The 15,497-nt window shown below is 44.6% G+C and overlaps 1 long non-coding RNA gene across 1 annotated transcript; it reads right to left on the minus strand.

The window, feature by feature from the left end:
* Positions 1-406: 406 nt before the first annotated feature.
* Positions 407-15,283, minus strand: LOC141729045 (uncharacterized). Its single transcript, XR_012580290.1, has 3 exons — positions 15,203-15,283; positions 12,249-12,321; positions 407-2,551 (listed from the first exon to the last, which is right to left on the minus strand). It is a non-coding gene; the product is annotated as an uncharacterized LOC141729045 (long non-coding RNA).
* Between the last annotated feature and the right edge of the window lie 214 nt (positions 15,284-15,497).

Below are 15,497 nucleotides of genomic sequence, written 5' to 3' on the forward strand. Positions count from 1 at the left end.
CCCACAGATTTATGTTCCTCACAACCCTCAGACCACCCTTGAGAAATATCCATGCAAAAATAAAAATTGCTCATGACCCCTCTCTTTGACTTTTTGACCTCTCCCTTTCTCCACAAATACCCTGTCTGCACAGGATTTGCCAGCTGACTGATGAGATTGGGTCTGATCTCTGCTCTGAGAGGACATTTGAAAATAATGTGATTTTCTGGTACTCAGAAACACAGACATAAAATCTACATTTCCAGTGTGGAGTTGAGTTTTTTGGTCTGCTTGGAACAAATGTCATCCTGGGGGTTTTTAACCTTACAAAAATGCATTCATTCCTAATGCAGGACAGAGGTGAGATAAAAAACACAGTGTGAAATCCAGTGATAGAAATTTTAATAATTTATTTTTTTGCCTGGGATATTTTCACTTGTTCCAGCTGGTTCAAAAATACTTGGAACAGATCAACAAGGCTTACATGACTGAAAACAAACCTTTGCCAGCAACAGAACCAGACTGACAGAAACAGGACAAGAGTTTTTTTATGCCACAAAAATGTTACTAAGCAGCATATAGTTTCATGTGTGTTTGCACTTTGCCCCTCCTGACTGAATTATGAAATATTATTTACTAAAAAATATTATCGTTCACTTTTTAAGAGAATTAATATGATTAAAGGGTTGGTTGAGAAGTGATGATTAAAGTTCCAACTATTAAAATTCACTCAGTGTGCAGGGAAAATAAAAAGGCACTGAAATTCTTTTCAAACCCAAGCACCAGGTGCATTAATTACATTTCATTGCATGTTGGTTTATTACTGCGGTCACTTGTGCCTTATGATCTGCATTAACACCTGCGTTCTATGGATATCTTGGTATTTCACTAAACAAGATGAATATTGGCCAGATGGTGACTCCAGTAGGAAGCATTTCACATAGATTTTCCTGCTCTGCACAGTTGCCTGTAAAGGAATCCTGAATGTCATGCTACACCAAAGCAGACCCAAACAATACAGAGACCATTTTGAAATCAACTGCCCTGAAAGCACATTCAAAAAGGATCAGATGACAGACAAATCAAGGCCTCGTAACATGGATCTTGCTGAAAATTCCCTTGTGTGTAGCACAACAGCATCGTTTGAACCAGCATTTCACCCCATGGGGTGACCCTGCCCTGTGCAGGAACATAATTCCACAGAAAACTGGGTCAGCTCAGGTCTAAAACACTTAGCAAAGATGACTCAGTGTTTTTTGGTTTTTTTTCTGGTGTTCTGTTTTTTCTCCAGGTTGCACACATGACCTTTCTTCCATAGTACAGGTTAGTTAATGTACAACAGGCATATAGCCCCTGGCAGGTGCCATGACGAGGAGTCAGGACAAGAGCCCCACCATGCCTGGCACCTTGGCTTTTGACCAAGGTGGGGACCATTTCAGGACAGGTGGGAGGGACACAGACCTCACTGTGCCTCTTACTGGCACTGTCTTGCTCTTATCCAACACATCAGAAGTTACTTGCTGACCTGCACCAGAAATAAACAACAGATTTTCATGCTGGCATGGTATTACATTGTTGAAAATTTGGACAAACCTTCTAAACTTGCAATCAGCACCTACCTCGAACCCACCTCACCTAGAACACACAGCATCATTCCAGGGCACCATCCAGTGCAGTCTGTGAGATTTGCTTCTGCTGCAGGATGTGTAGGTGGTTTTGTCTGTGTGAGCAAGAGTTTTTATTGTGGACATCCATGTTCAGGCTTCTTTTTGTTGTCCTTCACTTGCAGATGTCAGTCAGATGGTGTGACTGTAGAAACTGAAGTGTCAATACAAGTTTTCACACAATCAAAAGCATTGAGTTTTCATGGTCTCCATGGTCTTGTAGTACAATTTTCTCTCCCCCTGGGTATGCTAGGAGGAGCTCAGGGAGTGCAGCCAGTTCTTGCCAGCTCCCTCCTCTGCCCACTCTGCCAGGATTAGGTGCCAGAAGCCTTTCTTCCTCTGGGGGCTGGCAGACACCTTTTCCCACCTTACAGCAGGTAAAGCTGGGATGCTCTGAGTGTGCTCCTTGCAGACTGTGGTCCCCAGGCTGTTTCTGCTGTACCTCTGGGAGAGGCTAGGCAGACTGAAGGGACTAAGGGCAGAAAATGCAGCAGCATTGCTGGCAGACTAGGGCACAGAGAGGGCACACAGTGTTGGGAATGGGGACTTGCCCTGAGAGCAGAACATAGCAATAGCCAAAGTTTGAGTACTGAAGAAGTGGATAGAGGCCCAGAAAAGTCCCCCAACATGAAGACAGTCACCAAGTCAACACTCTGATGTATACAAAGGAAGGCAGAAAGTGAAGCACAGGGCTGGCTAGACGCTGAGCTCAGCACAGGTGCAGAGCAGCCACCAACCCAGACGGGAGCTGAGCCCAACCAGGCCCACACCAGCTGCAGGCAGCTCCTGAGCCTGCTGGTGTGCAGGGATGACCCTAGAGCTGGAAGATGCTGTCCCCTCTGACAGGTGATCTCCTTGGGTTGATGACCCTGTTGTTCCTCACAGAGGCACACAGCACCAGCTCCAACCTACAAAAACAAGGAGCTAAAAAAGCACAAATTAACACTCCCACCTTTCTCCCAGGCATGCTTCCCCCAAGATCTTGTTCAAAGAAGACCAATATCTCACTCTCAAGAAGTGTAGGCAAATCCTATTACAAGTTGAGATTAACCGTCAGTCAGATAACTCACCAGTGCAGAGATCAAATATAAAAGATGTATGTTCTCTGTCATCTGTTTAGCAACCCTAAATTAGCTCACACGGGTGGATGGTGCTGGCCAAATGGCAGAACATGTGCTGCAAATGGAAATCAGAGTCAAAGCAGAATCCTGTGGGATACCCCCAGCAATTTTAAAGCAGCTATCTTATTACCTAAGCAATTTTCAGGGACAAGTAGAATTCAGACGCAGCCGAAAACGCTCTCTCGTCCAACCTTGGTGAAACTACTTCATTATTATTTCAGTAGTGCCTGGAGAGCTCTATCTGCTGCTCCAGTTTCTCTGCAAAACTCCTTCCAACAACCCATAATAAAAGACATCCCTGTGAGGACAGACTTGCAGTTTAATTTAAGACAAGGAACAGCAAGTGAAAGTAACAAACAACCAGAGAGACTAGAAGGGAGAGGGTTGATGGAAATGGTGGAAAGCACTTGTCCCTGGAGTCCCTGTATGTGTACACACACATACTAGAAACAGATTAATGTGTGCACAGATATTTCAGAAGCCACTTAACCTGAATATAAAGCGTCCAGAAATAATTTATAAAAGAAATCCACACATAAGGTGGAGTGCTGGAGGATGGGACAGACTTGCCTTGCTGTTTTGCTGAGGATGCAATGTGCACAGGTGGGTTTGACTTGGCTTTTTTCATACCACAAGCACCTTTGGAGTCCATAGGCAGCAGTCACATACCTGACTGGACTCAGTGATCTTAAAGGTCTTGTCCAACCTAGAAAATTCTGTGATTGTATGATTGAAATATCTTTTGTTTCTCAGTGTACCTAGTACATACATTTGACCTCACAGCCTTGGCCTGGGAAGCAGGAGAAATAAGAGGTCTGTGCAAAGTGGCCTTGATGTAAAGTCTAGGGGTGCTCTCTTGCAGCCGTGTGCTCTTTGCTGCCTGGGATATGACTGTAATCGAGCTGGGAAGCAAATAAATTCAGCAAAATTAATATCAAAGGGATCTGTTTGTTTGTGTATTGTTTAAATATTTCACATTTCTTTTAAGTCTTGCTGAACAACTACTGCATGGCCTTACTTGTTTTGGAGCCCCCAACCACTTCTCAAGCAAGCCCTTATCATATGTGTGGGTGAGGAGATTCAACCTGGCAAACCCACAGGGAAATCAGCATGTCTTGAACTTCTCCTGGGGGCTGTGGGCTTAGGACAGTTTTTCCTTTTTCCTAGGGGAAACTAGGTGTGCTTAGTCCATCTTTCATCTTCCTACCACCTGGCATCACATTACAGTAGGAAACAGATTGTTCAGGCACACCAAATGCAAAAAGGATTCTCTAAAAGGGAAAAACAATTTGCAGAGATACTGATGACAGCAGGATGCTTTGAACATTTCCAGGTTTGTGCTTGCTCAGGGATCAGGGATTATCAGAGGAGGCACAGTAATGCCACTGAAGTGCAAACAGTTGTGAACATGACTATTGTAATCAAAACCCAGCACTTGTTTGGAAGTGGCATCTTAAGAAGCAAAAAAATATTTTTGAAGAGGTCACTTCCAGAAAGATTAATAGAAATTCCTTCGTGTCAATAGCAGCATGTGCTCTGCTCTGGAATGAGGAGATTCCTTCTTTTCCCCCAGCCCCTAGGAACACAATGTGCAGGAGTGTCTCCTGAAACCCTGACAATGTGCAATAAAAATTCACTTTGAAAAAGGAGCACCTCTGGTGATGTCTACAGGCTTTTGACTTTGCTCTTTCCTTCAAACACCACTCGTGATGCTGAGCGCACATTCTCTTGGCCTATTTGTTCCTGGCAAACAAAGAGCAAATTCTCCTGGGTACAGCAATCCATTTTTAACACTCTGTAATTATTTAGAAAAATGTTTTGATAGGAGAAGTGGAAAACTGGGGCATTTCAGGTTCAGGAGAAAGTTCTTGGAGTATTATGTGAAAGAGACTCGGAGTCTCTTTATTTATGGCACTACCTCCAAAAAGTCCATCTTTTCAGCTGTGGCATTCGAATCTATTTGCAATTCATTGAAAAGCCTCTCATCACTAAGTGCATAAAGCACAAAACTCCTGAGGGTCTGCTCCAAAGTGGTGAGGGAAGAGAGAACACAAGGACTTTGCTTCATGAGCATTGTTGGCAGGGCAGATGCAGAAAACTGTCCCTTTCTGAGCTATTGTCTCATTCTGTCCTCCCAAAATCTATGGGACTTCATATGTTAATGTACCCTTTTTGGAAGCCCTCTGATGGAAGACGTTGCAGCAGAAAATGTCAGAGTCCTTAGCAGGAGACTTGAGTGCTGTGAGTTATATGGCCCAAAGGCACACAGGCTTGACACAGGCAAGGAGCTGTGTCTCCTGCCATCCTCTGGCCAGCTGAGAATGTCAAGGATGAAATCTAGAAGCTAAATGTCAATTCAATTTTCCTACAAGGGCATATTTTTCTTTAAGAAAAGCATGGACAGAAACCACTGAGATCAAGCCTGTGCACTGGGTGCGCAGCAGCCTGTGCACACACTGCCTGCTAACTTCAAAACGGGTCACCCTCTCTTCTTTTTCTTCCTCCAGTACTGGTGCTCAGTGTCTGTGACACTGCCTTGTGCCTGTCTGTAGGGCTGAGCCACTGAGACTGGGAAGGCGACCAGTAGGTGTGGGGGCTGCGGGCATTGTGCTGCAGAGGGAGGTGCGGGAAGGATGTAAATGCAAGCAGTAAAAAAAAATAAAATTTAAAAAAAAACCAACAATAAAAAACCCCCCTCAAACAGAAATGAAAGGGTTACAAGTCTGTTGTCCTCAAAAGACCCATTTTCTTTCAGGGAGACTGCAAAAGAGAAATAAAGGGGAAAAGCCCCTAAGTCAGTATATGCACTGCCATCTCCTGGTGGACAGAGAGCCCCGTCCTGCCCTGCCCTTCTGGCTGCCCTTGTGTTACAGCGTCCTCCCACACTGAAGGACAATGGCAGCGTCAGGAAAAGGCCCTGACAAAAAGCCCCCAAAAAGATATATTTTGCTAGTGTTCTGCATACTAAAAGCAGAAGAGCATCTGGCTAGATGGGGTTTGCTGAAACCAAGGACAAAACCTGTGATGGGAGCTGGGCCATCCCAATGATGGCCATCAACATTTATGATGCCTCTCTCGCAGCTCCTCTGTGGCAGAAATGATGTATCAGGTAGAATTACGGACCTTTCAGTAAGCATTTCAGTCTTTAAATATCATTTTTATTTAGAAAAACCTGTGGATGCAATCAAAGCCCACAGAAAAGGTTAAAACAGAAAATTAAATGGACCAACATGGGTCAATTGTGGTATGAGCAGATAGACATACTACCATTGCCAGCAAAACAGCCAAAATTCGGTGGGTTCATGCTAAGGAAAAAGGAGTCCTCCTTTTTAACATTACTTTTCATGCAAGAGCAAAAAGATTTTATGGATACATAGAAAGCAGGAGATGCATTACAGGGCTGCAGGGCATATGACTGGGAGAAAATCCAGACTGCTCCACTGCAGGGACAGCATCACCCCCCATCTTTGCTTATGTTTCCCAGCCAACACTCCAGAAAAGCAGCTGAGATCAAAGCCATGGAGGGAGGATTTGACTTTGCCTCCAAGAAAAGATTAAAGTATTTGAAAATAAAGTTCAGCTAAGATACCTGTGATTTGACACAGTTTTTTGCAGGAGGAGCTTCAGCCCTTTTCCCTGCCCTGCAGATGCAGGTTTCAGGCAGCATTCCCTGCCTAGCTCCTAAAAAAAATCACTCAGCAGTTTTAAGTATGTCACCACCAGGATCAGTCTCCATTTTTAAAAGTAAACCTTTGACAGGACACCTGTCCTCAGTGACACAGACTGGTGAAGTGGGTCTGTGGCCTGCAGAGCCATTTTAAAGCTTCCACATTTGCGTGCATCTGGTGGAGCTGGTATTTCATACATCTGTCAGGAGCTGAAACCTAACACACAGTGGCACTTGGAGAGGAAATATTGTGACAGATTTTATTTCTGAAATACACTGAAGAGAGGCAGAGTCAGGCAGCTGGGTGCAGAAGCAAAAGGGTGGGGGAAAAAAGCAGGCATGCACTGAGGAAAAGCTCTTGTAGCACTTTTCCAGAATTGCCTTTTCTTTCTCTTGCTGTTTTCAGTGTTTTCATTCTGCCTACTTCAGCCCCTGGATAAAAATATAGAGAACCTTTTAAAAGAGAAGATAAATCCTTTCTTTAGTGAGATGTAGGTTACTGATATCTGCCTGGTTATAAAACCAAACTGAGATATCTAGCTCAGGAAAATTCCAGTGCCTAGAAAAGCAGATTTCTTTTGGCTTGCTGACATAGGTGGGGTGCATCTCCATTCCTAGACAGGACAGGAGCATTCCTCAGGATTCTCAATATTTCAAACTCTCCTTTTTGCATCAGCACTGGCACCGTGTCAGACCAATACCACCATGACAAGGTTTGTACAGACCAGTGTCTCACACTGAGCTGTGCTACAGAATGGGTGATGCCCACGTCCAGCTGTGCACACACACACAACCTGACACCTGAAGCTCATCCTGTAATGACTCTTCCCCCCACACACTCTATGGGGACAGCTGAACACTACTCATGCACCAGCCTGGCTTCCCAGAGGGCTCTCCAGGAGCCCTGCTAGTGAGCAGGCTACTTGGGAAACTCTGGTTTTGACTGTGCTGGTTTTCCTGGAGAGCAAATGCAATTTGGTGTGTTGTTGTGATTCTAGAACTCCTGATCTTCTGTGTCCACCCTGCTGGCTACCACCAGATGATGTCCCCAGCCCAGACCAAGATGGATTTGCTCTCCAGGCACCTCCCAGGCTCATGGCAGGAGGCACATGCACTCCCAGAGACACAGCTTGGTCCCAGCTCCACTGCTGCTGAGGGACCTGTGCCAGGCCCTGCACCATGCAGAGCAGCTGGGGTGTGCCTGGGGCTCCCAAAGGCGAGGGATGGTGCCCAGGCTGAGCCAAGGCCAGTGCAGGATTGCTCACCATCCTCAAACCTCCCAACAAGAGAATGTGACTGGCTGGCTTTTAGCAGTGGAACCACGGGATCACAGAACATGCTGAGTAGGAAGGGACCCATCAGGCTTGGGTCCAACTCCTGGCCCTGTGCAGGACACCACAAGAATCACACCAAGAGCTTTTCTAATGCATGTCATTTTGAAAACAAGCTCACACATGAGTTGTGCTGGCAGGTCTGAGAAGCTGAGGAGGTATAAAAATGAGGAAAGACAAAACGAGAAAAACCTTTCAGGTCTTTAAACCAAAATCTGTTGAGAGTCAAATGTTTCCACCACAGTTCTGGTCTGAATAGTGTAATCCATTCCTTTTGCTTATTTTGCACAATTACAATTGCTTTTGTAAGCACTGACAGAGATTAAGATACCACAGATCTTAGAAGAACAAATGATGTATTGCTAATTTCTGAGCATTAGAGAGAGAGGTCACATCTGAATGATTAGGTTAATTCCTGAGACCCCTGCTCATATCATACAGCTACCTCAATTAATTTAGCTATAATGGAAGTACATATACTACAAACATAATAACTGCCGCAGTTCATCATGTAATTCATCTTACAGTTATTGGATTACTTGCCCTCCCTCAGAGATCTGGTTTATCCCCAGATAAACCTGCATCTCCAGAGTGGCAGGAGGGCCCTGCAGAGCCACTGTGTCCCTCTCAGTGCAGACAGGCTCAGTTGCTCTCCCTGCAGTGACCCCCTTGCAGCACCAAGCCCAGCCCTTGGCCCTCCAGCAATGCTGACTTTCCTTATCACTTGCTGTCCCCTTCTCTCTCTCAAACATGCTTATTTTTTCCCCAGACAGCATCTCCTGTTCAGGAAGAAAAGGAGAAAGGGCCCCTCCATCACAGCCACATGGCTGATCCTTTGCCTGCCCCACAAAACCTTGGTGCTGCTGCACTGGTCCCTGAGATGAGCCAGGTGTCCAACCAGCCAGTTACAAGCCAAGAATCTTGCTTCATATTTTGCAGAGACCTCACTTTAGTGCTATTCTGTGCTGTGCATAGATTCCCATTTTTTTACCATAGACTTTTTTATCTACAGATTCTGTATAGCCACTACAGCAGGCTGATGAGTGTGCTGTTTGTTGCCTGATCCTTCCCTAGCTCGAGCTTCAGATGGACCAGTTTTGGTATAACAGAGACTTCAGACATGCCTGCAGCTCTGCATGGTGCCTGTTGAACCAGGCACATGGCACATGAACTTTCCACTCCAGAGGATTTTACTTTTATTTTTTTCAGGGCAGCTACCTCAAAGATAACTCAATCACTGCTCTGAACTCATAGAGACATTGCTACAATACTGCTGCTGAACAAAGGCAGGCTTTGATTTATGCAGTGGAAACAGAGTGGGTGGAAATGTCTCAGGATTCAACAGCCTGTCAGTTTTAAACCTTATCCTCAGTCCCCATAAATTATGTTTGAATTAAAAGCCAGCTTGGAGCAGCAAAAAATAAATTGGGGTATTTCATGTGTGTGTGTGTCCCTGTCCTTGTTCCATACCCCAGCCTTACACTGCACTCACATCTTTCAGAGGGATGCAGCATTTCCAGGCTTTCATGTGAGAACACATTGTACTCCCATTTTGGATTTCTGAGACAATATTTTTTTGTGCTCCCATTTTGGGTTTGTGAGACAGAAACAGAAACCACTGCAGTTCCTGTTTTTGCAGAATGAATTTCCTTCAAGCCAACAGTTTGTTTAATTTACCAAAGCTTTAGCTGCTACACCTGCAAAGCACATCCTCATATGATTTTCCAACAAGCAGGAAAGGATCCAATAGGGAAATTAGTTTCCTTTTTCTCTCTTTCTTTTTTTGGTGCTTTTCAGTAATGACGCCAAAAATTTCTCTGCCCAAACAGTGAGTTTAGTGTTTGGCTTTGGGATGTGAATATTTTTACACAGCTTCTAATCTGCTGATATTTAGTAACAGTTTTTATAGTGTTATTTTCCTGCACTACTTGGAGACTGCAGTCAGTTCACAAAGATTTTTGGCAACTTTTTGAGTGGCCTTTTCTTTACTGTGTGCATTTGTGATTGAAAAACTGAGAACAAATCGGCCTGGAGGATAGAAAGCCTTTAGCACTCTTGGCTAGAAAGAAAAGCTTGAAAATATGGGTTGATTTCATCTGAAATATTCAAAAGCTAGAAGGAAATGAAGACTCACATATATTGTATTTAACATTTTATCATTTGGAGTCGGGAATAGCTGAATTCATGAATTTTGCATGTTTGGAAGTGTTCTTGTTATAATCATAGCCTAAATCAAATGTAAGTAGCAATAATCAGATCTAGTTTGGGGAGATCACAGAAAATAAAAAAAAAATTATATTACTTGTAAATGTGCAAATGAAAGCTTTCCAAATGACCAGATGAGTGAGAGAGACAAAAGAATGCTGCAAAACACTTTTAAATTGGATCTGCAAGTGGTTTGATCATATATTCCAGGCATGTCCTACCAAAGCAGCTACTATAAACCCTCGATACAGAAATGAAATGTACAGCACAGGTCTGCACATCTCCTGCTGAAAATCAGACAGCTCCTTTGATAAATGCCTGCCTTTTTCTGGAGTAACATTCACTTCAAAGGCTAAACAAAAGGATTATTCAAAATAAAAACAACATCCTCAAATTTTCCGCAGCTCTGAGCTGTGTTTGGCTCTGCAGATGCAGGGTATCTGCAATCATGCCACACACCTCAGGCTGTTGCTGTAAAACCTGAGCTTTCACCTCTACACAGCACTTCTCTAGTTTTGATTTATTTATTTTCAACATAAAATAGCCTGTCAGTTGCAAAAATTAAGGGTATTGTATATTCACAACATTAATAAAAAACCCTTCAAGGATCTATAGAAGATGTGTTTGGAGTGTACTTCTTTATAGGTTTTAACTGAATGGCTTTTATATGTGCTCATTAATTCCATCACTATTTTAAGCTAAATGCTAAAATAGCTACATGGTCACAAATGCTACATTTTTCATCATTGTCTCAGACAAATATCATACTTTTGTGGAGCTTCAGAAAACCCCATCAACAGACCAAAACAAAGAAAGAAAGATACTGGTATAGATCTGAACATAATCACAGTGCAGGCTGAGAGCTGTGAGAGTTGTGTCACCCACTTGGTGATCCTACAGATCCCCCGGCAGTGCAGGGTGGCTCAGCCCAAGGAGAATTGTTGTCCTGCTATCCCAAACTGTTCCCTAGGTACTCCAGGCTAGATGACTGTTAGATGACTGCTAAGCCAATCAGATCTTGTGCTCAGCCCCCCTCACTTCCCAGCTCTCTTCCCAGGGATGCCAGGACATCACAGCAGCCCGTCCCCAGCAGCCCAGCAGTGAAGGGGCCATGGGGGGAGTGATGGGGAGCAAACTGACCCTGCAGGTGAAACTTCTTCCCTCTGTTGCTCATTTGTAACATAATGGAGTAGAGGATAGCAGCACTGTGCTCCCACAGAGATGTCCTGAGGAAAGACAGATGAATGGCCATAAAGTGTTTGGGTACTGTGATGGGCACAGCAGCACCCAGCTCCCCAGCCTGCCTGTGGCTGCTTTAATCCTTCACACCAGTGGAAACAAGTCTCTTCTGCATCTGTTTCCTGTCTCCTTCCTCTGCAGCCCAATCCCAGCTTCCCTCCCCAAGCCTTTGTGTCCCCACTCCTTGTGCCTGCCCATGAGCTAGGTCTATATGGAAATAACCTCGGCAGCACCTAATTCACTCCATTTATAGTGTGAAGAAAGTGCTGCTTTACTACACTAGCATTTTTTAGTTTAAAAATGGCACTTCAGTTATTGCAAATGGTCAGTAAACTGACAACCACGTTGTTTTTTCCATCTTACTACTTTCATCGCAAAAGGCAGATAACATTCTTGTTCTGCATTTAACGATTTAATTTTTAAATTATGTGTCCTGAGGTCAAATTGTTGTGCTTTTTTCCAGTAATTAGCTATAATAGCAACCTGAAATTCCACTTCCAAAAATAAGTTAATTATTGAATTTTCTATGTTATGTTAATAATTCAATTTTTTGTAAGAAGAATCTGCAACAGAGTTCTGGGAGATTGATATTGCTGAAGTAAAATGTGTATTTGATCCTGCTCAGGAGATTTTTCAAGTTCTGGCAGGTGATTGAAAAGGTACTGGAATCCCACAATTGTAGATCCAAAAAGAAATAGTGAAACAGTCAAAAGCTCAAAGTGAAACATTGAAAAATAAATGCTAAGTGTTAGGACCATTCTTGGAGTGAAACAACAAGCCAAATTATAGTTGTTGCCTTAGAAGCAGGACAGAGGTGTGTCATGCAGCTGGTATTGGAAATATCACAGGAGAAAAGCATCTCAGATCTTTGGGGGAAATAAAAGGAGATTTTAACAAAATGAGAGACAAATGAATTCCTTTGAATTCAAGGGCTTTGAAAAACAAACAAACAAACAAACAAACAACCCCCCAAAGTAAACAAGGCAAAAAACCAAACAACAAAACAAAAAGCACACACCAATGACCCTGGCTTTCTTCTTACCTTGTTTTATAAAAAAGGCATCTTCTAGATGATGCTGTATAAAATTTCCGAGTTCCACACTTCAAATCTGGACCTGTGAATCTCCAGATAAAACCACAATCAAATTCCTAGGCAGATGCCCAAAAGATAAAGATCTTGTCCTTTTACCCCCATTCAAGGCACCATGATACAGCCAGCATCCAAGGCCAGTCCCTGAGCATCCAAGGGCATGCTCAGAACCATCCTTCAGCCACTTCAGCAGTGTTGCTAGACCTGCTCTTTGTCTTTTTTTCTTAGTCAAAGCTCATTCTGTTATCATATCCATTTCCATAATGAGGAATTTATTTACCAGGCTAGTTTGCAATATTAAGGACTGTGGATGGATGTACTTTCCTGTTTCTTACTGCATGAGAAGGTTCAGTGCCTGGGTTTAGCTCTGCTGCCTTCCCTGCACATTAAATCCTTTTTAAGATGTCTCTTTTCCTTCCTCTACAATTTTGACTTGCTTCCTTCTCCCAGCCCAGCTGATGCCTCTTGATCCTGGCAGGCATTTGTGAGCTCCCTGGTCCTTTCTTTCTCCTTTGCACAGCCCCAGGGGCTGCAGGCTTCCCACCAGAAGGGCACATTAATGTTCTTTCCTCACTCTGACCTGAGGCACTCCCCAAGGCCTGTAAGTGTAGAGGATATTGCCAACAGCAGCAGACTCTGAAATGCCAGTTTGCTTTGCTCATCTCACTTTTGTCCTGGCATAAAGCAGGGTTCAGATCAGAGCTCTACATTTCTTTGGGGTTTGTTGGTTTCTTTCTCAGTTTGTTGTTAGGTCTGGATTCTCATTTAGAGGCTGCAACAATTATTTTTAAACCTCTGTGAAAGAGCTTCTCTGATTTTGGGAACAGCTGGGTTCAATGGTTCAGAGTGGAAATCCAGACGTAAATCATCATTTTTATGTTATCTTATCTTGTGTTATTTACAGACCAGGTCTGCTACTCAGCCATGAAAGTGAAAGATAGTGTTGGTGTATCAAGGTGGTTTGGCTGCCAGCTGCAGAAAAGAAAGGACCCCATGCCAACTGGTTTACTGGCGTCATTGCTTTTCATGATCTTCAGTGAAGTAAGAATTGACATTTCCTCTGCTGTAGAATCACAGTCCCACCAAAATCACTTGCTGGGGGCTCTGCAGCCTCTCCAGCAGGAGCAAGACATGCACAGAGGGAGTGAAGGCAGCACAGCACTCAGAGTTCAGCTGGCCAAGACAGGGTCTCAGGGCACAACTGGTGAGAGAAATATTTGACAGCCAAGATACCTTTTGGAACAGGAGACCTAAGAGCTCAGACTCCTTTTGCTATGGAGGGGAGGATCTGGGTCTCCTCCTTCACAGCCAGCCATTGCCTTCCCACACAGTGGCTCTGCAGCCTCACCCTGACACCCTGCATCCTTCCCCCCCACAGCAAACCCTCCTACCACCTGTGTGGACAGTCTGGTTTTGGAGGGCTATTTCCCATATTCACTCAAGTTTGCTAAAAAAATTGATGTTTTCCAAAATTTGATTAATTGTAGGCGAGGAGGGTTCATTCTTTTATTTTATATGAAAGATCTCTAAGCTTTAAGTTATACCCCTAATAAAAGATGCTTGCCTCTTTTATTGGTGGAGTTGACTCTGAGTCTTGGTCCTTCCAAATGCACAGAAGTTATTCTGAGAAACTATAATGCTAAGCTTGTTTTAGGGCAGACCAGCTCCATCCAGAAAAAACCCTCCAAATCTTTCTTAGACAGAAAAAAGTGGTTTGAATATTGGGGTGAATACTGAAGGCAGCCCACTGGAACATGCTGCTCAGAGTGCCCTAAGGGATGTGTTAAACCAAGAAAGGCACATTGTGTCTGACCTGATGTAATTCAGTGCCTTTGCAGGAGTGTCACCTCGAGCAGGTTAGGTGGGTGAAACATCAGTACCAAAATCCCTGCTGATGAAGGAGGAGCTTTTAGCAGAGCTTGGCAACCAAGCGATTATGTTTTAGCATCACCAGCCTGAGGCTGCTCAAGCTGGCAGTGAAACACACTGGAGGGAAACTGTGAAAGAGGAGCACCAAGAACGGAGGCAATGGGGGTTGGCCGGCGGTCCCAGGGACAGAGAGCCACGATGGCATTTTCACGAGTGCCACCAGAGGGCAACAAGACGCAGAAAACGAGAGAACCTCGGGCTCTCTGGGGCTGGGCAGCTCTCGCCTCCGGCATGGAAGGTCCTTTGACTTGTCCTGGAGAAAAAATGTTCCCTGTGATTTCCCTGCAAGGGAATGCGGGAGGATTTTACACCTCAACCCTTGGTAAAGGTTTCTGTGTGTCCGGGCAGAACCCTCGGCCCCGCGCTGTGCCCGCAGCTCAGTGTCCCTTAGGATGGAGCGCGTCCCTAAACCGGCTCCTCCGGGGCAACAACACACGGGCTGCAACGAGCGCAACCAGTTTCCCGCTGGTTTCGTTTCTTTCTTTATTTGTTTTGTTTTCTAATGGGGTTGGGTTTGATTCATTCCTAGGAAAGATTGGGTGGATGGCTGATGTGGGGAGTGAGGCTGCAGAGGGAACCAGACTCAACCTCAGGCACACAGGGCTGATGTGTCTGTGGAGCAGTGGCGCTGTGAGGATTTTCCACGTCAGGAAGGAGGCCATCACCTGCTCACATCCCTGCATCCTCCTCATCTTCACATCCCCGCACTGCCCTGCCTGAGCGCAGCAGCCCTTCCCTTCCCTTCCCTTCCCTTCCCTTCCCTTCCCTTCCCTTCCCTTCCCTTCCCTTCCCTTCCCTTCCCTTCCCTTCCCTTCCCTTCCCTTCCCTTCCCTTCCCTTCCCTTCCCTTCCCTTCCCTTCCCTTCCCTTCCCTTCCCTTCCCTTCCCTTCCCTTCCCTTCCCTTCCCTTCCCTTCCCTTCCCTTCCCTTCCCTTCCCCAGAGGGATTTCCCCCCGTTGCTCAGCAGCAGACACTGACCTCAATGAGTGGCTTGGGAGCAGGATTCGATCATTTCTCACCATGCAATCCAACTGTGAACATAGCAAGTGTTGCTTTGACATCACCCTTTTTTTTTTTTTTTTCTCTCTTCCTAAAAGTTTGAAAGTTGCAAATAAACCAAGAGGCAGATTTTCTGGAGAACAGCTAAGAGGACTGTTCTATTTCCTATGCCTTTTCTTTGAGGAGAGGGGAGAGGAACAAATAACTTACTCTTTAAATAAAATAATTTAGAAGCAGCAGATGTGAATTTGTGAACTCATACAGAGATTTTCTT

Source organism: Zonotrichia albicollis, chromosome 5, assembly GCF_047830755.1.
Source record: "Zonotrichia albicollis isolate bZonAlb1 chromosome 5, bZonAlb1.hap1, whole genome shotgun sequence".
In the NCBI taxonomy this organism is placed as follows: Eukaryota; Metazoa; Chordata; class Aves; order Passeriformes; family Passerellidae; genus Zonotrichia; species Zonotrichia albicollis.